The following is a 26437-nucleotide window of genomic DNA, read 5'->3' on the forward strand; positions in this document are numbered from 1 at the left end:
GGTTATGAGCCACCATGTGGTTGCTGGGATTTGAACTCCAGACCTTTGGAAGAGCAGTCGGGTGCTCTTACCCACTGAGCCATCTCACCAGCCCAAAGTCAGAGTTTTAAAGAAGCCCCATGTTGGCAGTGTGTCAGCTTTCTCATCAGAGAAATTCAGAATCACTTGAGCTTCTGCCTACTGCCACATGCACTAGCAATGCTGCTCCTTGGTATTGCTGACCTGCAGGGACAACAGAACCAGTATGCCAGCAGCAGACAATGAGAGAAAGTAGCATTCCTGTCTTTAGACTAGATCTTTCTTCCTTCTTGCTCTGAGTAAACTCTTTCTGCCCTTTATTTTTCTCACCCTCTTCTCTCCTTTCCTTTCCTTTCTTTCTTTAGATTGACATGTATTTCTTCACTAACACACTTGGTCAATAAATTATTTGCATAGAATGCAAACCTACCATGGAACTTTGCTAAACAACCATAAAGCTTTTAAAAACTACAGAACAATCTCAAAAGGATAAATACAAGATCCAAATCTGGACTTTTACCTCCCTAGCAGAATGGAGCCATCTCGTTTCAGGGGATCACATGGTTCCTTTTATTGGCTCCAGTTTGCATGTGTGGTAGTCTACCAATCCTCTTCTAGATGTGCTTCTTGTAACCACAGGCTCCTGTCTTTAATACTTTCAAAAAGATGATGGCAAAATACAGTAGGTTTAGGTAAAATACCAAGGTTTCTTGATATAGAAGGAGCAATGGCTTTCCTATGTTGAGAGGTAAGGGTTTTGCTAACCACGCTGTTGGTTGTTCATATGAATATCACAGCCAGGATGGAAGTATTTCAGCAAGCAGCTACCCCCTCAGAGCTAGGGTTTATCTTGCCCTTGCTCCAAGCCATTATCCACCAGGGCACTGAAGCAAGACATCCCTTTTCCACATTCATTCTCAACAACTCCTCCCTCATTCCTAGATTGCCTCTTTATAGGAATCTGAATCCAGAAAGTTGGTGAGCCAAAGAGCCAAATACACCAGTTAAAATAACAGCCATAAGGTGCAGGGAACATCAACAGCGCCATCTGCAAACAAATGATTTTCTTTCCTTCCCAGAGTCACAGGCTGTAACTGCCACAAGCAGAGTCGTTTATTCAAGGGTCAGCTCTCAAACCTGGGACAAATGGCTGAGATAGTGGTCAAGCCAGACCCTGACCACTAGGTTCTCCCAGCATCTCTTCATTACAGGGTGCTCTTGGCTAACATCCTCTACCCCTATCCTCTCCTTCTCCAGCCCAGGGGCTAGGCTGCCTTTACTCCAGATGCCCTCCCCTATATGATCGAGCCATTTCTCTCCTGTTCCTTTTGCCTATCCTTTTCTCTCTTGGTCTGTTGGTCAGTCTCTTGACCTAGGCCGCCCCTCTTGAGGTCAGTGGCTCTTCTTCCCTCTCCCTCTAACCTCTCCTCACATGGCCCAGCTCAGGGTCATGTTCACTTTGGACTCTCCCAGGTGTTTCTGTGTATAGTTGTGCTCTTTTATCTAATAAACGTTCTCCTCCACCATACCTAGGAGCAGTCATGGCCTTTTTTTTTTTTCATTTCTTTTTTTTCTTTTCATTCAAAGCAAAAGCTTTATCCCTGCAAGAACAAAGTATACATTGGCCACTTAGTGTGAGGTACTAAGAAATTCTCTATGACTGTTGTATATACTGTTGGGTTTCAGACACCGTCCCCCGAAATCCCACCAAGTGGAACAAACAGCTAAGGTGCATATCTTACATACAAAAGCAAACTTAGACTTCAGTTTCTCCCAGCATCCCTCAGTCCCTACCTGGTGTACCACACCCTCTACCCTGAACTTTCCAGACCAGGGGCTGGTCTGCCCTTCCTTATATAACCCAGATATTTCGGTCTCTTCACCCTTCTTCTCTCTTCCTCTCTCTACGGGTACTTTTTCTCTCTCTCCCTTCCCATGGTAATTTTCCTAGCCAGCCACCTTGCTTGGGGACAGTCAACTTGCCCACTGGAGAGCAGCTTCCCAATAAACCTATGTTAATATATATTTGAATCTGAATTGGCTTGTTTTACCAGCAGAGAAATAACTTATCATATATTTCCTGGGAACTGGGAAAGGAAGAACTTGTCTGGGCAAGGTAAAAGAGTCAACACAGGCGAGACTCCAGCAACAAGAACCTTACCTGAAGAGGGGACGGCCTTCATTTGAGAGGAATGAGATAGGCTGAGTTCAAGATGGGGCTTCAAATTGGCAGTTAAGAAGACTATGCCTAAATCTGTTTCCAAGAATTGGGCAAGTCCAGGTAAAACCAGGTAAGTCAGTTACTGAAAAACAAACAAATAAACAAACACAAACACAAACAAAAAAAAAACAGGCTTCTGGCAGCTAGTCAGAAGCTGCCCCACTACCTGGCCTGAGGCAAGGATGGGCATCAGTAGCAGGTTTCAGACTTCCTCAGCAACAGTTTCCAGCCCCACACCCTGGTAATGGTTCTGGAATTTCCACAGAGATGGACCCAACAAATTAAGATAGAGGTCACCTACCCTGGAACTCCCCTAATGTGCTTTAAATTGGACCTGTGAGCCCACTTTGGGGTCTCTATCTTGGTAATGCAGGACCCCAGCATGAGTCTGGGGTATCATTGACCCTTGCAGATCCAGGAAGGAGAAGGGAAGGCAAAAGGGAAAAGCACAGCTGTGGGAGAAGGGGAAAGAAGCCAGAACGTCGAAAGGCATGTGTGAATGCATAGATCACTTACATTTTGTCTAATAGTTTCAAAGAGCTACTCATAGAAATCAAGGAAGCAAATAGTATGATCAGAGTCACAATGACTCAAGAGATATGTATGAATGTTGAGAATTGAGAAAGCAGTTAGGACTAATGCATAGTGCTACAAGAAAGGGGGAAAAGCTGGCTAGGAAAAAAAGTGGTCCAGAATGAATGAGATAAATTGGGCAAAATATACATACGTTTATGACTAGGGACTTCTTTCAAAGAGAAACCAAAGGTCTATCTGGTGAAAGATATCCAATAGGAACAAAAACTAAGTGAATGAAGAAAATTTTCATGTTTATAAATTGGATCCTATATTGTCACAATATCATTTTCCCTGAATTTGATGCATAAATCTGACTCAACTCCAGCAAAAAGCCTGTAAATTTATGTCAGGAATGGGAAAGTGATTCATATATATATATATATATATATATATATATATATATATATATATGAATATCTGGGAAAGTTCATACAATATTAATGGAAAAGAACAAATTTGGAGCAGCATATTGCAGAGCCTGAAATAAGTCTTAATTATAGTCAAATCACCTTTGATTAAGAGTCTAGGAGAATACAGTAGAGTGACAGCAGTCTTTCAAAAGTGATACTGGACCAAGCGGACATCCATGTGGGAAAAGTGAATCAGATCCACCCTCGTAAACATCCCAGTGAAGGGACTGAGGTATCAAAATAAATTCCATCTTGTTTTCAAGACTTCGTTCTAAGTTAACTTGCCCTTGAGGTCTGAGAAAAGTTACAAAATGTCCCTGGCGGTTGCAAAATAGACACAGCAGCTGCAGCTAGCTGGTCAGAGTGGGCTAAGTAAACATAAGTTGTTCCCAGGTCAAGGTGCTCCTTTTTTATGATTGCTCCTTCATTGTGGTTTAACCAGGTGCTGAAAACCAATTCGCTTAAAGACCAACGTTCCTTTACCCTCTCAGGTGAAGCCAAGGCTTGGAAACCCTCATTTGCTGTTTTTTTCCTTTGTAAACCCTCCTCCCCCCCTAGACCTCAGGGCTGCTCTCCTGTCCTGTTTCATGAGGAAGGTTTGTGGCCCAAGCTTGAGGTCGAATAAAGATTCTCATGGGCTTGCATCAGAGTTGTGATTCCTGTTGGTCTCAGGGTTTTTCCGAAATCTGGGCACAATACCAGAAACTGACTGAAAATGATCATTATCCTAAATGTAAAGTGTGAAGCTTTAAAACACCTAGAAAATAACATCAACTGTTTTGACAATCTTCATTATGATGACAGCTTTTCAGATACAGAGTATTCATAAGATCCACAAAGAAAACAAACTGTTGTGATCTGTGTTTTGCAAATGGCCACCCCAGTACTAAGAGATAGCCCAGACACTGGGGAAATAATTGTAAGCCATGTCCTTTTTAATATGTGGTCATCCAAATCTATAGGGACCTCAGACCTCAAAATTAAGAAAATGAACAATCTGATTTACAAGTGGTGAAAGACACTTCATTAAATATATATAAGTAGCAAATAAACATAAAAAGTTCTACATATACAAACACATTCATTTATTGAGGACTAAAATTCAAAATAGCAATAAGTGATGATCATCAGAATCATCAGAATCTAAATGAAAATCTCAAATTCTGACAAAGTGGTGAAAGTGAGACATGGGACATCTATTCTGGAAGACATGGAAGATTTATTATAAAATTACCTATAATTTTTATATTGTGATGACTAGTTTTGATTTGCTCATTTGACACAATATAGAATTTCTTGAATACAAGGTCTCAGTGAAGGATGTTGTAGATCAGTTTGATCTGTAGACACGTCTTGAAAATTATCAAGATTACGGAAATGAGGTTTGAGTCATGTCCTTTTTATTATTTTATGAATCAGCATCCCGTGACCCCAGCCCTTTGATTATTAAGAGACAACAGGCATACATTTTTTTCCCTTAACATTACAAAAGAATTCAGAGATCTGCCTGTCTCTATTAAGCACAGCCCTTAACTAGCTGGGTGGGACCCTGTCCCGAAATTATCATTTCAACAACATCTGGGCCAAACCTCAGTCTGTCCTAAGCTGACCTTGAACGCAGGAATCTGCTTGCCTTTTTATCTTTCTGACAAGCTGGCTTATATTGTTTCTTTAGATTCATTAAGCTTCTCATAATTCATATTGCATCCCTATATTTTTGCATAGTTGAGAAATTATATATTTTTGAATTCATGTATTTAGAGTGTGCTTAAGGGGTGTGCTGAAGGTCCCAGCACTTACCATTTTGCTGAGATATTAGTCACACTGTCACCTCCTGGACTCATACTGCCTCAGATTATCTTGGAGTCGTTAACATTGACAGAGAGGTCAATCCTTGGAGGAATGTGAAAATATGTACATTATTACACTAACAAGCTTTATGCCCACAGCAGCCATCTATATTTGTGAAGGCTCACATCCCAGCCCTGCCCCAGAAGCAGGAACCATGTCACTCTGTCCCTACCAGGGCCATTCCAGGTTTGGCACTAATAACACGGCTCTACTGTTTAAAATAAACTTAAGATTTTTATCATTGTTATCTTTCTAAGATGATCAATAAAGTTTCAGTGTAGTTATCTCTCTCACACCTATGTTTAATTGTAGAATTAGTAAAAATTAAAGCTTTTATGGGTGATTAACTCCATCAGACAATAAAAGCTCTTTTTTTTTTTTTGCTTTACTTTTTATTATAGATTAACATCTTTTTAAAGTAAGAATTTACAGTCATTTAACTCAAAATTACTATAAGATCTTAAGCGAAGAACAATTTTATCTTCTATTGTCATGTTTCATTGAGGGTCATCCTTTTACACCCTGGCTTCCTCTTTCTTCTTTCCTCGGTCTTACTCATTAGCATATATTAATTGAACAAAGGGTTTCTTATGGCATTCCCATTCATGTGTATGATGTGCTTTAATCATATCACCCCTCCCTATCCTGTTTCCTTCCCATATCTTAGCAGTTCCCATTTTACTATTTCATACAGTTCCTCCTTGGAAAATACTCTTGTAAAATAATTTTAAAAGAGCTTTGATGCAAGCCAGATCTTTTGGACACAAAGAAGTGTTAAAAATTGAGGTTTAACAACTAGAAAATAATGAGATTTACATCTCAGAGAAGCCAAGTGCTTAATACACTCCAAAATACAAAGAAAAAGAAAATTGAACAGATTGTTGCAGGTGTATTGGCCGAAGCTGGCCACTCAAAACACCTGGGTTTTGTGGGGGGTCTTCGCTTCTTGGTTTCCAAATTTGTTTTAAAGCAACCAGATTTGTCTTTGTCTGTTGGCACAAACCTGCAGTGTGTGGTGTGAGTGGGAATTTTAATGAAGCTAAGGTACAGACACCTAATAATCCATACACATGAATCAGATCTCCGGTGAATCTCCAGTTTTGAAATACTGAAGGCAGAAATCTTCATACTCTGCAACGGAAAAGGTTAGCCTTGTTCATTATAAATTTACAATTAATTACATTCCCAGAGAGAAAACTACAAAGGAAACTGAGAAATCTTTACTCTGTTCTTCTCTAGAGCAAAGATCCTCTTGACCTGGAAGAAATACAACCCCAGGACTGGGAGCTTCACACCAGCGCCGCCTCTATTATGTGCTGCAGTGTGCTGGTTACTTTTCTCCTGCTATTACAGAGCATCTTAGAACCCAAGGCTTGCTCAGGTTCATGGTGAGAGGGGATACAGCACATCATGGTGTGCAAGGCCTGGTTGGAGCTATTTACAGTCAGAGAGAGAGAGAGAGAGAGAGAGAGAGAGAGAGAGAGAGAGAGAGATCCTGGTGCTCAGACGGCTTTCTATTCCCCCCCATTTTTATTCAGGCTAGCACCCCAGATCATAGGATGGCATCAGGTATGAAGCATATCTCCCCATTTCGGTTAAACCTCTCTGGAAATATCACAATGGACATATCCATGTTTGTGTTTCATTTCTGAATGTGTCAGGTTGAAGGGAGATTAGCCATTGAATGTACTGTTACATTCTCCTGACCCTGTCTACTTCGACAGGATGTGTGGAGTGCTCCTGTGTTAGCATATGGAGTGGGGCTGTGTGGACAAAGAAGCTGGGAAAGATGGCAAGTTTGGTCTTCTTACTGCTTAATACATGGGGACTTAGATATTGTGAAGCAGTGTGCTAACAGGTAAGATTATTTTGGAAACAATTTCTGGGGTATTTAATCTACAAAACTTCCAGGTTCTAAAGTTTATCAACACCTTTGGTATTAGTATGCTGAGAGTAACCATATTATAAAAGTAGTTCTCTAATACCAAACCCAAAAGTCATGTTTTGTTTGATTGATTGATTGATTGGTTTGTGGGTTTTTCTTGTTTGTTTGCTTAGCATCTATCATTTTGGTAAAGGCAATACATAATTATTTCATTATACCTTTATCTTGATTATTATAATTTAATTTATAATATATGTGAAAAACACTAACATTGTGAGTACCACTGCATCTCAGAAAAACAGTCACCTAGATAATGGAAATGTTTTAAAAGCCCGAAACTTTACTTTTTATCTGAGTCCAAGGTCTTAATCCTTATTACCCATTCTGGCTCAGATCTGCCAGTTGTATTCTTGAGGGGAATGGCCAGCTGGACCTCTGCATATCACTTCCTAGATATTTAGAATAAGTTTGAAAAGTATGGTCACGTTGTCTCATAGCAAACTGGCCTTGGGCAAAACCAGTGGCAACCAGACTTATTCCTTCCTTCCAAGTAAAATGGTAATACAGGGTTGTCTTCCCCCCTGAATCTCTGTTTATCATGAGATACCTAACCATACCCAATGAACGGTCTTTAACCCCATTTAAATGACTACACCCAAGACATGTGTTTTAGTTTGAAATCCCACCTCATAGCTATTACTTCCATCATTTCAGTGTTATCTGAAACTTACAAAACTGTAAGTTCAGATATAAATGGCACAAGTAGCCTGTAATCTTGACAATCATATGAGGACAAAGTTAGCCTTGGTCTGTCGCTAGCTTTTATGCATTGTTTCAGACTTGGCCTTCAAAATTTCTAGTATTGTTGCAAAAAGTGCGAAAATTGTTTTATTTGAAATTTCATTCTCTTTGTTATCTAATCCAAAACTATCACCTCCTAGAATTTCCTTTCTTTTCACAGATCTGTATATAGCCTGACTGGATTTTTTTGCATTATTCACAGCCAAACTCCACTATGGACCTTTATTTGATTCAACTGTACAACATTTTTGACTGTATTTCCTCATAAAGACATGTCTACAGCTTGCTAACTATCTATCCATCTAGCAGGTGGCTTTAATGATTTTCTTCCTATCAGTACAAGCACATTTCTTTATTTGTGTGTGAGGATATTGTTTATTGAATTTTTACTTCCTATATAAATTAAAATAAGTATGTATCTCTTCAGTACTATTTTTGATAAATTAATAATTCTATTTTTGTGGAAGTACAGTTCTTTTTTTTTTTTTTTCTTTTCGAGACAGAGTTTCTCTGTGTAGCCCTGGCTGTCCTGGAACTCACTTTGTAGACCAGGCTGGCTTCAAACTCAGAAATCCGCCTGCCTCTGCCTCCCAGGTGCTGGGATTAAAGGCATGCCCCACCGTGCCCGGCTTTTGTGGAAGTACAAACATAGACTTGGAGTGATCTGAATGCCTGTTCAAGACACTACCTAAGTAGCAAATTATGAATACCATGTTATGTGGTGAGATTCTTTCATCTATTACAAAGGCAGCATAGCAAATTGACTATATTTTTGTAATATATACTCCTCTACTCTCCACTGAGGAACTTCATGTAGCATTTACATATTAACAAGGATTGCTGTCTAATACCATTAAGAAATGTATTAAGTGAAATGAGCATAAGAAAATGACTTTGAAATTAAGGAATCCTTTTTTATTTCTTCACAAGAGGGTAGAAAGACTGCATAGCAAGTAGATACCCTATTCTACATTGTAGACACAACAATGGAGAAAAACCTCCTTGCCACTGTGCGAAGGGTCATATGGATACTCAGAGCTACTTTTCTCTTCTTTCCTGAGCTATAGGCAGGGTGGCACTTTCCCATCTTCTCCTTTTTACACACAGATGGAATGCTCAGAACATTTAATGTTCTAGTGATGAAACAATGCCAAGACTTTTCATCTTCTCTTGTTTCATTTGTTTACTTTCAATTCTCCAAAACAGCATGTTTCTTTTTGTCTCATCAGTTACATTCTACTCTATCAAATACACAAAGTTAAACAAGTTTAAAGGGTAATGATGTGTCTTTGTAAGCATCCTTCATATTTAGAAGAATCCAACTTTTCATATGTATACCTGCTAATAACTACACAATCCATCTGAGGTTAATAATAGTTGGCCTAAATGGCCAGTTTATTTCATATACAAATATTCCTTGATAGGGTTACATCCTGATGAAAACTTTTTCCTATAGACACAGCCTATGGAACACTGTACTTTAATAATCCAGATACTGTAAATTAATTATCTCATGAGGCTAAGATAATGGTATATTATCCATATATAGCCTGGGAAAAAATCCAACTTTAAATGTAGTACCATTGAATGTGTACTGCTTTTAGACAGTCATAAAATAAATGGACATAAATAGAAAAGTTGTAAGTCAAACATTATCAGTGAGAGCCTATTTAAAAGTAAGGGTTGTATTGGCTAAGTAGCATATCAAATTTATAACTAATGGCAGCTGATGGCCTATGTCCCTTGGCCCATGAATTCATCTACATATGCTTAGCTATGTTTTCTTCCATTTTCTAAAAAATTTTTAAAATGTTAAACTTTAAGAAACTTTTCATATCTACTTTCATATCAATATCATGGCCAACTTGTTATAAACTATAACCTCAAGCCATTTCTTCTGTCAAATTAATCAGATACTTTTATTTCTTTCTAGTAGAAAACACAATTAATTTTCTTGAATTACATTTGGTCTTGGCTTAATTCATTACTTAATAATATTTACATCAAATGTGTGAGCCTAATTCCTTCCTCCTGGACCACACTTTTAGCATATGTGACATAAGAGAGATTGAGTGAGTTTACCCTTGCTGTGCTTTGACCCTCCTATAACACATTATTTTCCAACTGCATTGGTGTTTGGCTCCTCATGGTTATGAAGAAAATGCCCTATACTGACATATTTGAACACTTGACTATGAGAGAGATGACCAACACCACACCCAGGTCACTAATCTATCCTAGTGTACCTCACATTCTCCAACCTGACACTCGTACATTAATTATGTCTTTGTCATTCACAATCTCAGAAAATGTTTTCAGTTTGGGGAATATTTGTTGATATTTTTTTCAAATTTTCTTGAGTACTTTCATTTTGTTTCATCTTATTAATTAGAAAAGAATTTTTGTTTTCCTAGTGACTGGTGTAGGGTACATTCCCATGTGTTGCTATCCAGACAGGTCCCAGAAGTCCCTTAGAAAATATTGGCTATTGCTTTTGTTCTGGGGAGCTCACCAGAACTATATAATAAGAACCTGTAGTTGAAGATGTCACACACTTTGGTTACAGGAGTTCCAAAAATCGCTATTTAGGCTTCTAAGGAAGAATATCTATCAACTGAACTGTTGACTAATTTTGACAGAATATCAATCTCCCAAGGAACATAAGTACATTGGTCTACTAGTGGCATTGCTATGTTGGGGGTAACCAACTGCTTTGTGATTTTATTGGAGTCTTACTCCATGAGGGGTGATACATAACTGGTACTATGAATCTAGTCAAAACTCTATGAATGGGAAGTCATCACAAAGGGGCAGAACATACTACTGTTGCTTCCCCACATGGACATATTATAAAACTACCTTCTAAATATTTGTATTTATACTCATAGGCTAGTGTGTGATTGTCAGCTTGGGGCAGAGAGTCATGAGCTACTGCTTACTGCCACTCTGCCAGTCCCAGGAAACATCACGGGGGATGGGAGGGAGGCTAGGAACAATAAATGAGCAAGAGGATGGGGAAGAATGCTTTTGCATGTGTCCATCCAGACAGGAAATAACCATTGCAATCACAAACATAGAGCAGTGGGAGACACCTGCTCAAGATCGGACCCTCGGCATTCCATCATGGATAAAAGTGCCTACCAGGCCTATCACTTCCTAAGGAACTAACTGATTGTTAGCATCGTGGCAGGAGTGAGTGTCACTTTCTTCAGTCGTGTAGCCACTGAGAGACTAGGTAGAAAGAAGAAATTGAAAATAAATGAAGGGGGCTAGCAGGAGACAATGAAAAGATTGTGTGTAACCATAATACATGTATACATGGAAGAAAATGTTAAAAGTTTTAAAAATAAAAAAATATTGTTCCTCTAAATGCATCAGGGTATAAAAATTTATTTTCTAAGATACTACAAATATAGATCAGATTAAATCAGTTCAGTATAAAATACCACCATTCTAAATATTCTAGAAACACTAAACTTCTCTAGTATTTAATATTCACAAATGTAATATAATTACTGTCAAAACCTTGCAAGGTTTGAATACCATTAAAAAAAATCTACCTCAGAACCTTACCAGAATGAACCAAACTACGTATTCAAGCTTCATTATTTTTTCAATAATTGAAAACAAGAATGCAAAGAACAAACTATATCATTATTATTTTCTGGTAACCTCGTTTAGCTTTACAATAAAACACAATACTACTACACTTGTAAGAGGTCCTTTCAAGGTATTTAATTAATTACTTCAAGCCTGTTTCACACATTCTGTAAAATGTCTTTGAATATGAGGTTGTATTTTACCTACAGAATTTTGTTTCTATTGTCTCTAAAAGCAGTCACTGTCGTCTGCTTTGCCAGCAGAGGGCACATCTTCCTGCTCCTTTTCGTCTATGAATAGGGATGAAAGGAAGCAGGCAACATTTGCTGCTCTGGAGCCCACACCTCACTTAAACAAAGTCCAACTGACAAAGAAACACTCCCACATTCGAATTTTTCAGATCTAAATTAAAAAGACAACTCTACTGCTGGTGCTGAACAAAAACCCAGTTCAATAGAGATTTTTGCTCCACAAATTTAGCTGTGAATTTTATCCTTCATTTTATTCTATGTTTTATTCTGGTCATTTCACTTTGGAATTCAGTTCTTGATCTGTGGCAGAGAAATGGTGACCTAAAATGTATTTGTTTATTAGTTTATAAAATTAAACTATTAATCTCTTTTTAGTTAATATTAACTAATGTACAGGATTCTAAAGTTGGTTGGAAATCAACTGAAAGATCCAGAGGGAACATTGTTAAGGAAAATGAGTTACAGTGAAGCTATTAAAACCTGGCCTGTTGATCATTGATTTAAGAACATCCAAGCCCGTTTCATCTTCTGGCTACTTCCAGAGAATTGGCACAGAATAGTTTCACATTACAAAGAGCAGCTGTCATTGCAACATTCTGTGCACCCTCCAATGTTTTAGTTAGCTTCCTGCTGCTGTGATAAACACCAAAATCAACTTGGGGAGAAAAATGGTTCTTAGGTTTGCTTTACTACATCACATTTTATCATCAAGGGAAGCCAGGGCAGGGGTGCACAGGAACCTGGAGGAAGGAACTGAAGGTGACACCATGTAGGAACCCTGCTTATTAGCTTGCTCTTCATGGTTTTCTGAGTTTTCATTCTTATACAACCTAGGATCACCTGCCCAGGAGCAACACCACTCACAGACAGGCTGAGCCATCTCATACCAATCACTAATGAAAAAAATACCCCAGAGTCATGCCCAGGCTAAGCAGATGAAGACAATTCCTTAGTTAGATTTCTTTTTTCCCAGTGGCTCTAGTTTGTGGTAAGTTTACAAAAACTCACCAGCAAACACGAGGCAATTATATAATTCAAGTACGGTGAGTCTGCACACGTTGGAAGGTTATGTTTTCAAAATGGAAGCATATGGGGATGAAAATGGCTCGGTTGATGAAGGCTCCTGCCCAATGACCTAGACCGACTCTCAGGACCCACAGGGTGAAAGGAAAGACACAAATCCAGAAAGTTGTCCTCTGAAATGCACAGCCCCCCACCCCGAAATACTCACAAGCATAAGTTAGTTGATGATCAAATGAAGAAGCCATGTTCAAAAAAAATAGGTCCTAGGTTTCCAGACAGCTGATGCTCATCTCCAGCAGCACCAGTCTTAAATGTTCTCTATAAACCACTGTCCAGCTTATCTTGCATCAAACTTAGTGCAAAGCTCTCACAAGTGGGAGCTCTGGTGCCCCATCAGCTTTGAAGGTTCTAAAGGATTAGCAGCCATTGAGGTTAATCATGAATTTTAGAACATGTGCAACTAAAGCTACAGTGACAGTCCATGACTAAGCTAGGAGGGGGAAAAAAAACACAAAAAACTTAAATTTTTAAAAATAAGTTATATAAATGTTAAATAATGAGGAACAGTAATAATGGTATAAACAAAAAGTCCAATATTTAGATTCATCTATTTTAAGTAATTCAAACAAAGTATAGTCACAAGTGACTGTAGTAAGAGGAAGGACAAGATTTCAGGCAAAAGAAACAGTGGTGTTCCCACACAAAGCTAGGTGTTCTTCCTTCCCAAGAAAGAATCCTTCTACAGGGAATTCCAGCTACAATTTCTTCTGTATTAGTGAAGAATACCACTCCAGGCTATTTATTCTTAAATGTATCAGCTACTGTCAGCACCAAGTGTCTGAAAGCCTAGACTGTTCTAAAAGTTATATATATATATATATATATATATATATATATATATATATAATCTTTTATTTATATATATATATATATAATCTTTTCTTTCCCATGAAGTAAAGTCTGAGAGTTTTAAAATATCAGATCTCTGACACTCTGGAGCTGGAATAAGGTGCACAGAGTGTGCAAGAGGGAAATACCAAATGCAGAACAGACAGGAGGCCTAGGAGGGACATAGGTCACATCCTGTGAGGATGCCTAAAACACAAACCAGGCACACCACTATTCCACACATGCTTTTGAGATGCCACAGCTGGTTGTCCTATCTTTGCCCTTTGTTTCTGCAGTTTTCAAACTGGGATCTAAAATCATAGTTAAATTTATATGCAGAACAAAACAAGCCAGACATATTTCTTTAAGTTTCAACTTACCTGCCATCTAAAAATAATTACAGACAGCAACAAAGAAAACTAAACTCCATATTTCAGTCACCACTTTCAGAATGGTTACAAATACACATGAATATTTAGGTCCATGTGATTTTATCTTATACACATATTTTCATAAGCATAGCGACTGCCTTCTTCAGTAACTCGGGAAGTGAATGGAAACTGTGGTTCTCCAAGGTTGAGCCTCATGGGGCTTTCCACACTGTGATTCATTCTGAAATGAAGAACTAACAAGCACTAATCACTGAATCTGATAAATACTGTGCTTATTCAACCTTTAAAATGTTTTTTATGATTATTACTATTCACATTTTCACTTTCATATCAGTCTGTAGGAACCAAGGGGGATAACCTTCATGTCCAATGCTACCCCGACAGCCTTTCTATGAAGGTGAGTAGTTCAAAATGGATCACCACATCCATCCCTATGCACTCCCTTCAAGGAGCAGATGATGTGGATATGTGTTTATTTCCATCCTGTATCCTGCCTTGATGCAAACTCAGCTGTAATATGCCATCATTGTCAAGTAGCTGATGTGAGGATGATTTTTGTATTAATGGCTATACAATATCATTATAACGTGATTAAAAATCTTTACAGGAAATGCCATACATAAATGAGATCAGTTTGTTACTTTTCTTCCTAAACAAGGGCCAAGTGGGAAAAATGAGAGAGAATTTGTGATGAATATGCAAATAACTTCTGAACTTCAGCCTCTAATGCCTCTCATTAGTTGACTTCCTCTACACACTGCCTACATGTGGAAGAGGAAGTGCTGAGCACACAGGCAGGTGCTTTTGTTTTCTTAAACAAATATGGGTTATGGTTAAAAAATATAAAACTGGCAGAAGGCAGAGGAAAAAAAAAAACCAAAACAACTAAACCACAGTCGAGGCACCTGGACAAAAATACTAGGCAGGCCTCAGATCCTGGAAATCTGTGATTTAAGAGGTAGGAAGTGTATAAGGTGGACAGAAGGTTATTACTGGGTGTGGTGATATGATGGGAGGTGTTTTGAGAATCTAATTAGATGGCAGCTAGCACGTTAGAAACAAAAAGAAGGTCACATCTATTCAGCAGCTAAAATGTGCTAATACCAAATTAGATGCTTAGTCTGTATGACCACCTCTGCATGGGGTAAGTGCTTAAACCTCAGAGAAGCAGTTAATTATCTGTCCTCAATTTGCCAGTGTCCCACTTCAAACCCAACTGTAGCCATATATTTAATGTCATATTTGCAGAAAATGTAACCCCCCCCCATCATTTATGAAACAGAGTCAATCTACTTCCCCCCCTCCCCCAGAGAGCAACATTTAATCACTCCTGTATTGTCAGGGGTTATAATTGGAATTGTGATCACTGCCTTTCCTTGCCTTGGGGGCTTTGTGCTTTCAAAGCCTTCACAGTAAATCCCAGACCCACACACAAAGGTTCACTGGTGACCCAACTCACCAGCACCTTTATCAAATGCATTTCTTTATCAAAAGAAACTTTCCGATGCTCTTCTATCCGTGAATGGTTTGTAGTTGTTTTCATTCCACACTGGCCCTACACCAACATATTGTATGCTATAACTAAATATCTGTTAGTTTTGTAAATTTGATACTGTTGTGTGCTCTCTGAGAACGTATGTGTACTTGCTTTGCAGGAAATCCAGGGGCTTTGCAGACAATAAAGATGTCAGTATTATAATATCCCTGATGCTTTGGTCACTATTAAAAGAATCATGTGTCAAATAAAGTGCAGTTAGCCCCCTCATGACCACAAGCACTACATCTGCAGATGCAAGCAATCACACAGCATCATAAATGACAGTCGGACGCAGAAGAGTCTGAGGAAAATGAGCTTACAGAGAGATTGAATTTGCACAGCTTATGCTTTGCTAATTCTACGTGTGACAGACAGGTCTAAGTTTTTCTTTATATGGTTTGAATATGGACCCTTTCCTGATTGTTGTGTCCTTCTAATTCTGTTTTCTTTCTCTTTTTTTCTAAAAAGATTTAGGACTAAACAGATGAACATAAAAGATAAGCATGAGCGATGCTGGTGTGATTTACTTCTCTGCTATGCTTTCCTTAGTAAGAGATCTAAACGTGTACACTTATTCTATAAACAAACAAAAGAACACACACACAAGCATGCACGCCCTCCGTGCTGCTGGGGGTTGCCATGCAGAGCTGCAGAAACTGAAAGCAGCTGTGTTTGTGTGTGCCCAGTGCATAAGGAAACTAGGAAATCTCTTTTTAAAATATATTCATAACTCTTAGGCACAGCAAGGAGGAGGGAGAGCTTGGAGCAATGTAATGATAGGATTATATTATATTCTCAAAAAATTGAAACATAAAAATAAATAACAGTTAGGAAGAAACAGCTGGCATTTGACCTGTCACAGGCCCCCAGACCTTAGCATCACTGACGCGGGGATGAAAGTACCATTTAGGATTAAAACCCAACACATAGGCAACAACCCGTGCCAAAACCAAAACAAAGATTTAACTCATCAAAGTCCATAGTTCTGGGGAAGTCCCTCAATGTTTTGCTTTTTGGCTTATGTAGTTCTGCTTTTGGCTCACTGTTTTTGCTAACTGAGGTGTGTCATTTCATAAAGTCTTGATTTGTGCTTAAAAGCCCACCCTGAAAAAGGCTTGGGACTGCAGACAGATTCCAAATACCCAGTGCTGTTATGAGTTGGATAATAAAGTCTTTCTATTGGCTTGAACCTGTGTTCAAATGGTCTCTGGTGGATACCTCACCACAGAACCAACTGCAGTCTTATGAGTCATATTCATAAGGCTCAGGAAAGCATCAGTATTGAATCTAATACTGTAGTGGTTCTCAACATCTAAGTTCTGACCCCTTTAGGGTCAAATGAGGTTTTCACAAAGGTCTCCTAAGAGAATCAGAAAACATAGATATTTACATTACAATTCATAACAGAAACAAAATTACAGTTATAAAGTAGTAACAAAAATAATTTGTGGCTGCAAGTCACCATAGCCTGAAAAATGCTATTTAAAGGTTGCAGCATTAGAAAGGGTGAGAATTACTGTTGTAGTCAAAGCATGTGAGGCAGACAAATACCCTCCGAACACAAAAGTTCATTACTTCAATCCACTGCATTCTTTGTGTGCTGCCACCACCACCTCATATGTGTGTGTGTGTGTGTGTGTGTGTGTGTGTTTTCCTCAAATGTTTACTTGAGTAGACAGTAATCTCAAAACACAGCATGACTGTTACTAAGAGTAAAATTTGTCCCAGCACTGATCTTTATGGCCACAGGGATATAGAAGTTCAGTTCTAATAGCACAGTTGGGGAGTTGCATATTTACTTATCAGAATTTTGCAAAGTTCCAAGGACAATTAAGGCTGTGGTTTGAACGCATTCCTTTTACAGGACTTGTCGATGTGACAGAATTCAGAGGTGGCCTCTCAGAAATGTTTTGAGATAGAGAGAGGACTCAGTGGTTAAAAGCACTTTTGATGATGGTTCACACCTTTAATCCCAGCACTCAGGAGACAGAGGTAGGCAGATCTCTTGGTCTACAGAGTACATTTTAGGATAGCCAAAGCTATCACAGAGAAACCCTGTCTTGAAAAATAAAATAAAATAAAATAAAATGCTTTTTCTGTTCTTCACAGGACCCACTTTAGTTCTCAGCACATACAATAGATGCACAGATGCCTCACACCAGCTTGCAACTCTAGTTCTCCAGTTCCAGGAGCTGCCAGGACCACCTGCACGCACATGCTACACAGACATACACACAGGCACACACACATACACATAAAATGTAAGTTTGTAAAATACGCAATCTAAACAGAAGACATTTTCAGTCAGAATAGGCCTACATTTCCTTATGAAAGGGCTGGAGAAAGCTTACCTCTGCCTTGACTGCTGTGAGAGAACACATCCTTCAAGTTGCTAACGTTGCTACTTAGTAGCAGAGCTCAGTCAAATCCTCAGCCATCACCAGCTAACTAACCCATGGTCATGTGCTTCTCAGCCTCCAGCACTGTGAGAAATGACTTCTCGTTCTCTATATGATACTCATCCTTAGATATTTGTTATAGCAACATAAAGCAGGCCAAGTGCCTTTTTGAAAAAAACAGCAGATGTATGGAACTTTCCTACCATGAGACAGTTTGACGCACATGCCAACTAAGTTAGGTAAGATGGTATTGTGGAATTATAGATTTCACGAACTCTCATTGAAATAAAAATTTTGTGCCTCTAAGAGAATAAAATCTTCCACAAGATCTGAAGAATTCCTGAGGCAAAAGCATACTGAACATGTGGTAATGCCAAGGAGATAGACAATAACCTAGTTTCTTTCATTTAAGGAAAGAAGATGAAGATTAAAAAATAACCCATGTATTGCTGACAAAGTAGTGAATGTGCCTGAACTGTTGTTTCAGTTTCCCTCCCCAGTCAAACAGACATCCCCAGCTGTACTCAGAGCAAGGAATAAAGGCTGCTTCTTCAAAGGAAAGAAGTAGAGTAAGAACCTACAGAAGAGCTGACTTGGAAGGACAAGAGGCTTGGAGAAGATGTGGTGGTTCCTTTTTTTTCTCTGAGAAAGTAAGAAAGAAAGCTTGAAAGAGTAGACATTTTACTATATTCATCCCAACAGAATAGAGTTCTTATCTTTCTAGTTCACAGGAATGCTGAGAAGGAAATTAAAACACACACACACACACACATATGCAGAGGCATACACATAGATAGACACACACACACACACAGACTCACCCACACACATAGACACATACAAACACACCGAGACATACACACACACACACAGACACACACAGAGACTCATCCACACACAGACATATATAGACCAACACATAGACACACACGCACACACCCACACACACAAATACAGACACACTCAGATATAGACACACATGTGCACATACACACACGCACGCACACACACACACACACACACACACACACACACACACATTAAACCCTCTGTAACTCTAAGTTTTCAGCAACAGATTTTGCACTGGAATTAAGACAGTCTTTTTGGATATAAGCCCAAGGCATCTTGGCAAGGCCAAGAAGTCTTGTCCTGCCCTAGGTTCATGTACTATACAGGGGAGATTTAATAACATGGAGGGATCCCTCTGGTTTGGATCTACACATTTGGCCATTTAGCCTATCTTTTGGCCAATTGTGTGTTTTACATCATATAATCCACATCCTTTATTTTATTATCATTATCTTTAAAGAACAAAATCTTATTAAGCAGTTGTTCAAAATAAGCATGAATTTTCAGTAACCACATTAGTATGGTCTAATCATTGTGTCTCTCCAAGCTAACATTTAAAATCTTGGACCCAGTGGGCATTATCACGCCTTTAGTGCCAGCACTGGAGAAGCAGAGGTAGAGAGAGACCTGAGAATCAGAAACCAGACCAGTCCACATCGGAAGTTCCAGGACAGTCAGGACTACATAGAAAAACCCTGCACCTAAAGAAACAAAAACAAAACAACCAATTAAGCAAACAACAAAAACATACAAACGAAACCAAAAATGTTATAAAATTTAGACTGCAATGTTATAACATGAAGACACAGGGTCTTGAGGAAACTAATAGATCATGATGGCCAAGACTTTGCAAAGACAGCCCCGAAAGCTGCCTTGCTCCTTATACCCAAGAGGACACAGCTGACAGGTGTCATCTGTGAGGAATGGGTTTTACCACAGGCCAAGTATGCTGTGCTTACATCATTGCATTCCTAGATTAACGAGCCACAGCCATTTCGAAGGTCTGTTGGTTAACCAGCTTGTGATAGACGCTCACCTGCCCTGCTCAGCCCATGGGTTAACCATGTTGTGAAACAACCTCTATTCTGTCTGACCTAAAATGATCAGAAGTGCATTTCCACAAAAAAGAATGCTATTTCCCATGTAACAAATTAAGGATTTGAAAGATGTTATAACACTTGATCCATTAATGACTTTCTCATTGTTTGGGTACAAAAAAATTCTAGATAATATTTTTATTTAATATTTGAAATTTTTATACATATATATTTGATCATAAACATCCACCACCACCTCCCTCCAATTCCTCTAATGCCCCAACCCTGTCATCCTTGAAATGTCTTTCCTTACCTTTTGTGGTTGTTGTAATTAATAGCCCCTGAGTACAATTAGTACTGTCTACATGTCTAAAAGACAATGCCTCTCCCTCCCTTAGCAACCATCAACTGATAATAGCTTCTCCACCAAGTCAGAGCCTCAGGAGACTCTCTCCAGTTCACACCAGAATTCTGATGGACTTAACCCTTCAGGTCTTAAGAAGGTACCCATGGGTGCTGTGAGTTGATGGAGGTAGTTATGTCATGTCCACAACCCTGCACTTCACAGTACTCCTCCTCATCCATCAGCTGTTGCAGTCTTTCTACCCATTCTTCAAAGATATGTCCTGAATCTTGGATGTAGAGAACTACATGTAGATGATTCACCCATGGCTGAACGCCCACATTTATGCTTAGCATTTTAATCATATATGGTCTTCTGCATTAATCTTTGCCCACTGTTGGGGGAGAAAGTTTCTCTAACCAAAGTGAGAGCAACCCAAACATATATGCAGAAATAAATATTTAGAAAAAAGTCAGGCAACATGAGCACTCTGGTCTCCCCCAATATTAGTTTTTAACCTGGTTTACAGTACCAGACATGATATCTCTCATGTGGCCTCTGCAGAGTGGGCCTCGTATCCAGTCAGAATCTGTTATGCTGTCATGCTGAAGCCCCAATGCCACCACATGGTAAATCTTGTCAGGTAGATCTGTGTCATAGCATGCAGGACCCAGTGCTACACACGATCATTGATAAAAAGACACATCTTAAAAAATTTTTCCTCACAAAATTAAATGGTTAGTGATTTTATTTGCCATTTGACTCAAAAGGTACATGTTTGCTAATGGATGGGCATGGCTCTGTTCCAATAAAATTTTATTTATAAATACTGAGCATAGTGACCTATTACCTAGGCACTATGTACATTTAAAAAAAAAAGATATAACATTAACTTGTTCTGAGATACAAGGAGAAGAAAAAAAAAAAACAAGATTTTTTTCCTCACTATTTTTGTCACTTAGCGTCATGCTTCTGTGAACAAATGTGTAGGTTCTCCTCCACATTTCAACCAATTCCTTGTCAGGATTAGCAGAGTTCCTCTAATTCAATTCTGACCTTGTCTTACTGGATCTCTTCTGATCACAGATGGTGAGGGCTAGCTTCCAAGACTGTCTTGCACACCAGGTGCCAATTGCAAACCCTTGGCTGTAGTCTGTGCTTTTAGCGAACTGGCTACTGATCGGGCTTCCCAGGTCTCCCTCTGAGGCTTTGAGGAATTTGCTACAGGTTCACACAACCTAGAGTCACTTCTCTGTGATAGATGGAATATTTCTAAAATACATGGAAGAAAGGCATGGGGCAGGGCAAATGAAACAAGCAGGGATTTCTGTGCCTTGTGTGGGCTGCCCTGTGTCCAGCTCCCTGTGTTATTCTCATTTTATGTAGGCTTCATTGCAGAATTATGATTGATTAATTCTTGGTCAGTCTCTCAGCTAAATTCTCCCCATCTTCAGAAGTCCAGGAATGGGGATGAAACCCAACCTTATACTGCCAAGATCTTTCAGTGGTCAGTCCTTTCCTTGAAGATGTATAGGGCCTCAGCCATCAAGGTACTCATTAACAAAACCATGTATTATTGGAGATTTCAGTCAAATTAGGAACTGTATGTCAGGAAACCAAAGTAGCCTGCACTCATGGGGAATGTGGCACATTGCTTCTTCCCTGCTTCCTCCTGCCTGACTAGACTTGTGGAGAGTGTATTCAGGAGGTACAGTGAAGGCATTTTCTCTCTTTAGTGAACAGGTAGTTCATGCCCTCCCTCATGTAAAGTTGTGCTTATCATATAAGTGGATAATAAAGCAATGCTTTGTTCTTTGCCCTTTGCTTGTATGCGTTTGTCTGAGACAGGTCTCACTTTGTAGCCAGCCTGCCCTGGCCTTGAACTCACAAAGATCCTCTTGCTTTTGCCTTGAAAGCATTGTGGTTGAAGGTGTGGGCTACCACACCCAGCTTGCTCTCTGTATTTCTCATCAGATGCTTGAGAAATCTGTGCTTTTACAGCCAGGTGGGGTCAAGCAGGTGTAAGTGTATTTTTACTAGTAGTATTCAGGATTCACATGCAGATATGTCTGCTATGCAAACAAGCATAAAACAAGGAGAGAAGAGGAGTGTCATCACCCTCAGGAAGCCCTGGCTTGCACAGCCCTGGTGGTTGCCCAGAGTATGAGTAGAGATCTTTTTCTAACATCGCAGGATCTAAACTTGACTGGTGATTTGAAACTATCCACAACTCAAGTGTATCTATCTGCTGGTTCATAGGGACTCGTGTAAATTAATGAGGAAGCTGCAATACGGATCTGGGAAATCCTGTGCAAATCAAGTCAAGTGTTCAGCTTGGTGTTTCCCTTTACTCAATCCAATTTAGCTTGTCAAGAGTCAGTTCTGGGGAGGAGTGGCCAAGGAAAGATGGGAACACACTTTTCTGCCTGTGCATACCTCACTGACCTTCCCTGATGCTTGGAAATGGTACCTTTCTCTCTCTCCTTAGCTTTCCTGCAGCCAGGGCAGCTCTGTCTTCCCCTCATCCTAATTAGGACCCTTCAAAACTATTTCCTGTCTTACCAGGGATCCAGATGACATCCTTGTCAATGAGTATGCAAATAAATCACTCTTCTAATAAACTCTGTCTGCATACGAAAGGAAAAGTTTATACAGAAAGAAGCTGGAAACCAACTGCAGTTTTGGCTTCAATAACTAGGAAATGTCAGTTTTACATAACATATATTAAAGTAGACATTTCTAAATACGCGAAACTATTTAGAAAATTTTATTGCAAAAATAGTTTCAAATTGAGTTGAATAATGTGCTAAGGCAATGAGAGGTTGACAAATTTATGAAAAAGTCCAAGAAAAAGCAAAGACTGCAAATAAATGCAATTAAAATTCTAAGTTTTCAATCTAGTCAGACTTCTAATTATGTGAAATAAGAATATGTTGCATAAAAGACATCATAAAAAATGGATAATACACCATGGCGGCTCATAAAAATCATGCAATGAGAAAACACTGTGGGGATTTGCTGCTGTTGATAAGACCACATTACAGACTGTATTTGTTTGTCTTCCTGATGACCTACATGACAGATTTCCAGGAAACAACACTGATGTGTAACCCTTAGAAAGTGACAATACAACAGACATCTGACTGAAATAGAGATTCTTGGCTTGAAACAATGAATGGGTTATTAGGACTTTTTCCACACAGGTGCCCCATTACAAAAGTTGTTAATTTTGACTTTCTTGGGGAAATAGTGGAGACTTATTGAAAAAACAAACCCTGCTCTAACATTTAGATAGAATTCAGGAAAATAAGGCCTTATCTTCCCTAGTGAGGCACACCACACTATTCCTAACTAGAAAATCAAATTGCTTTTACTCAGCTGCATGCAAGACCCCAGGCCTATCATCCAATATCTCGCCTATCTACACAGTTTGGGGATTATTATGTTTTAACAGAAATTCCTTCTGTAATTTAATGTACTTCCTTATGAAATTGGATGAATTAGAAGCAAAGCACATACAAATCTGTTTAATGACTAATAACCTCATGCCTTCAACCGTGCATCCTTATCACAAAAAGGAGTTATTATTTCTAATCTCGTGTGTGCCTGGCTGCTCTAACCCTGCTAATGTGCTACTGTCAGAGACTATTGACAAGTAAATGACCAGGGCCATCATTTCTTTTTGAATAAATAATAATAGCAAGCTCCGCAGGCCCCCACCGACTGAGCATCCTCAAAGCCAGGTACAGTTTGATGGTTTCTCGCATACATTTCTTTACACTGTATGATTACCCTGCAGAGGAAATGTTGTTAGTAGCATGTTTCTACTAACATGCACAAACTAAGAAGAGGTGAAGTCACTTGACCCTGATCACAGGGACGCACACTAAGAGGCATTTGCCCTTCACCTTCTGTAGGCCCCACATTAACAGCACTGACAGGCATCTGCCCCTCCCCGTCAATGATGCCTGGAAAATGCAGCTTGTGATTTGATGTAGCCCCTTAACACTAATAATGAAATCTGCAAATGTATGAGACAAATCAACCAAATACTGAAACGGCAAGCTAGAAACACATAGGGTTTATAAACTATTTAATATTTTCAGAAATAGGAGACTCAAATTTGTTGATGCTTACGAAATATTATAAACATGTTAGTCAATACTTACTAACTAGTCTCAAAAACTTCAGTTGGTTTTTATCCACTGCATAATGATTTATTAAATATTTAAGGTATGTGGGTTGACCTTTTTCTGAACACATAACTTCCATGGTTGGATTGAAGACTTGAATTCAATCTATTCTTATAAACCACTGCTTTGGTGTCATGTAAGTACCCTCTGAGAAGCCATTGAAAATGTGAATGTGCAGCTTACTGACCCCACATTTTTTTAAAACCTATTTTTAATGATGGTTTTTAAATGTTTAAATCTCTCTTTAGCCCAGCATCCAGCAGAGGTAGTAGAAAAGAAAGAATATGGAGGAAACAGACCTGTTTAGAAACGTTCGTTGGAGCAACTCCCATCTGTGTTGTCAGGAAATCAGCAGTGCAGTTCATAGGTTAGCAGTGGCAGCTCGATCTACTTGTAAAGAGCTCACAGAACTATAGGGTCAGCAGTAGCAGTGGCATGACCTCGAAGGAACAGCCAGACCCCAGCCTCAGCTAGAATCAGCAGGACGGACCTAGATGGATGCCAGGAGAAGTTCTTGGCTATGTCTCTTTCAAGGAAGTGAAGATCAGTGAAGACTTGAGCCACAGCTAACTCTATAAGCAAGCCAAGCTCTGCCTCCTTCACTATCAGCCAAGTCCTACTTATACCCTCCAAACATCATGTGTCCTCCATGTGTCTTGTCTCGGCACATGCACCTGTCTCAGCTGACGTCACTCTGCCAATCAGTCCGAGTCCACTGACTCAGTAAAAAAGCCAAGGCACACCACCAGAAGTTTTGGTGCATTTCTCTCTATGTAGTCCAGACAAATGTAACTCAGCTACACAATATAAGGCGAACCAATACATGCATATTGTTAGCAAAGAATCCTTCATCACATGTCCTTTCACATACTTGAATTGACAGAATATTCTTGTACCTGTGTCTGCTTCAGCTAAACATTCCTTCAAATATTTGCCCCGACAAAACACCATCTAACACAACTGACTTTTCAAAGAACCCCTAAGTTTCCACTTCATCCTAAGCTGCTATCTAGTAATGTTCCTGCTACAGGCTGTAAAAATACTTCCCATTAGGTACCTAGACATCTTGAGTGGATAAGAAACCATTTGAAGGTAGAACACTGGGAGTAAATTTTGAGAACTTTTACAAACTGTAACAACCATGTTTTTTGTTTTGTTTTGTGGTAGTTTTCAAATAGCTCCCCACTTCCTTTTGGAGATGGAGTTCCATTATGTAGCTCAGGCTAGCCTCAAACTTCCTTTGTAACCCAAACCATTCTAGAACTGCGGATTCTCTAGCCTGTCTCCTGAGTAGGGTAATGATAGGTGTGTACTACTAGACCCAGTGCCCCAATGTTTTCCCTTCTGCTACTAATAGTGGTGAAATAAAAATGTTTGTTAGATCAGGATTGATGGAGACAATGTGGCAATAAAAGAAAGAAAACTAGCCTCTAGGAAGCAGAATTGTTCTTTAATCAGAACAACTGAAGGACACACCAATCTTGCCTGGGGAGTGCAGACTGTGCTGGGGCACAGGGGATCAGGGACTCAGGCAGAAGAGGGAACTTCTAAGGAAAGTTTTATCAGCTGATGTGTCCTTTATAGTTCCAAGACCAACTGATGTCAGCAGATGTTCCTATTACTATGTTGGCTTTGCTGTCAGGTGGTATTCTTGTCAGTATGCTGAGTCAGGAGTTGCTCAGTTCCTTTGAGGTTCCTTGTTTTAGGTCATTAGCCCTTCAAGTGTAAGCAGATCATTTTCCTTAAGCATAGTTATTGGACTATGTGGAATCAAAAGGCATTTTTGTTCTGAATGAACTCACCCCCTTTTGCCATGCATCTTATTGAATCCAGTAAACCTGACCTGCAACATCCCTTGCCTTCTCTTAACCACAAACTGAAGAATCATGTAGTGTTAACCCATTGTATTTGGGCGACTCCTGAAAGCAACAAGTTTGACTCCAGCTGCTTTGGGAATCCAAACAAAAGGCAGCAACCCTGGGGGAAGTTTGTGTGCAAGGAAGAAATAGAGGATGGGGAAAATTCTCAAGTTACATCATAAGTCTAGGCAGAAAATATGTGCATAAATGGAAGACTTTATTTTTCAAGGTGTTACACGTGGGAGAGGTTTATTATGCGGGAATGGGGGAGGCAGCGAAGCAGGTAGAAGGGTAGAGAAGAGGA

Source organism: Mus pahari, chromosome 2, assembly GCF_900095145.1.
Source record: "Mus pahari chromosome 2, PAHARI_EIJ_v1.1, whole genome shotgun sequence".
Taxonomy (NCBI): domain Eukaryota; kingdom Metazoa; phylum Chordata; class Mammalia; order Rodentia; family Muridae; genus Mus; species Mus pahari.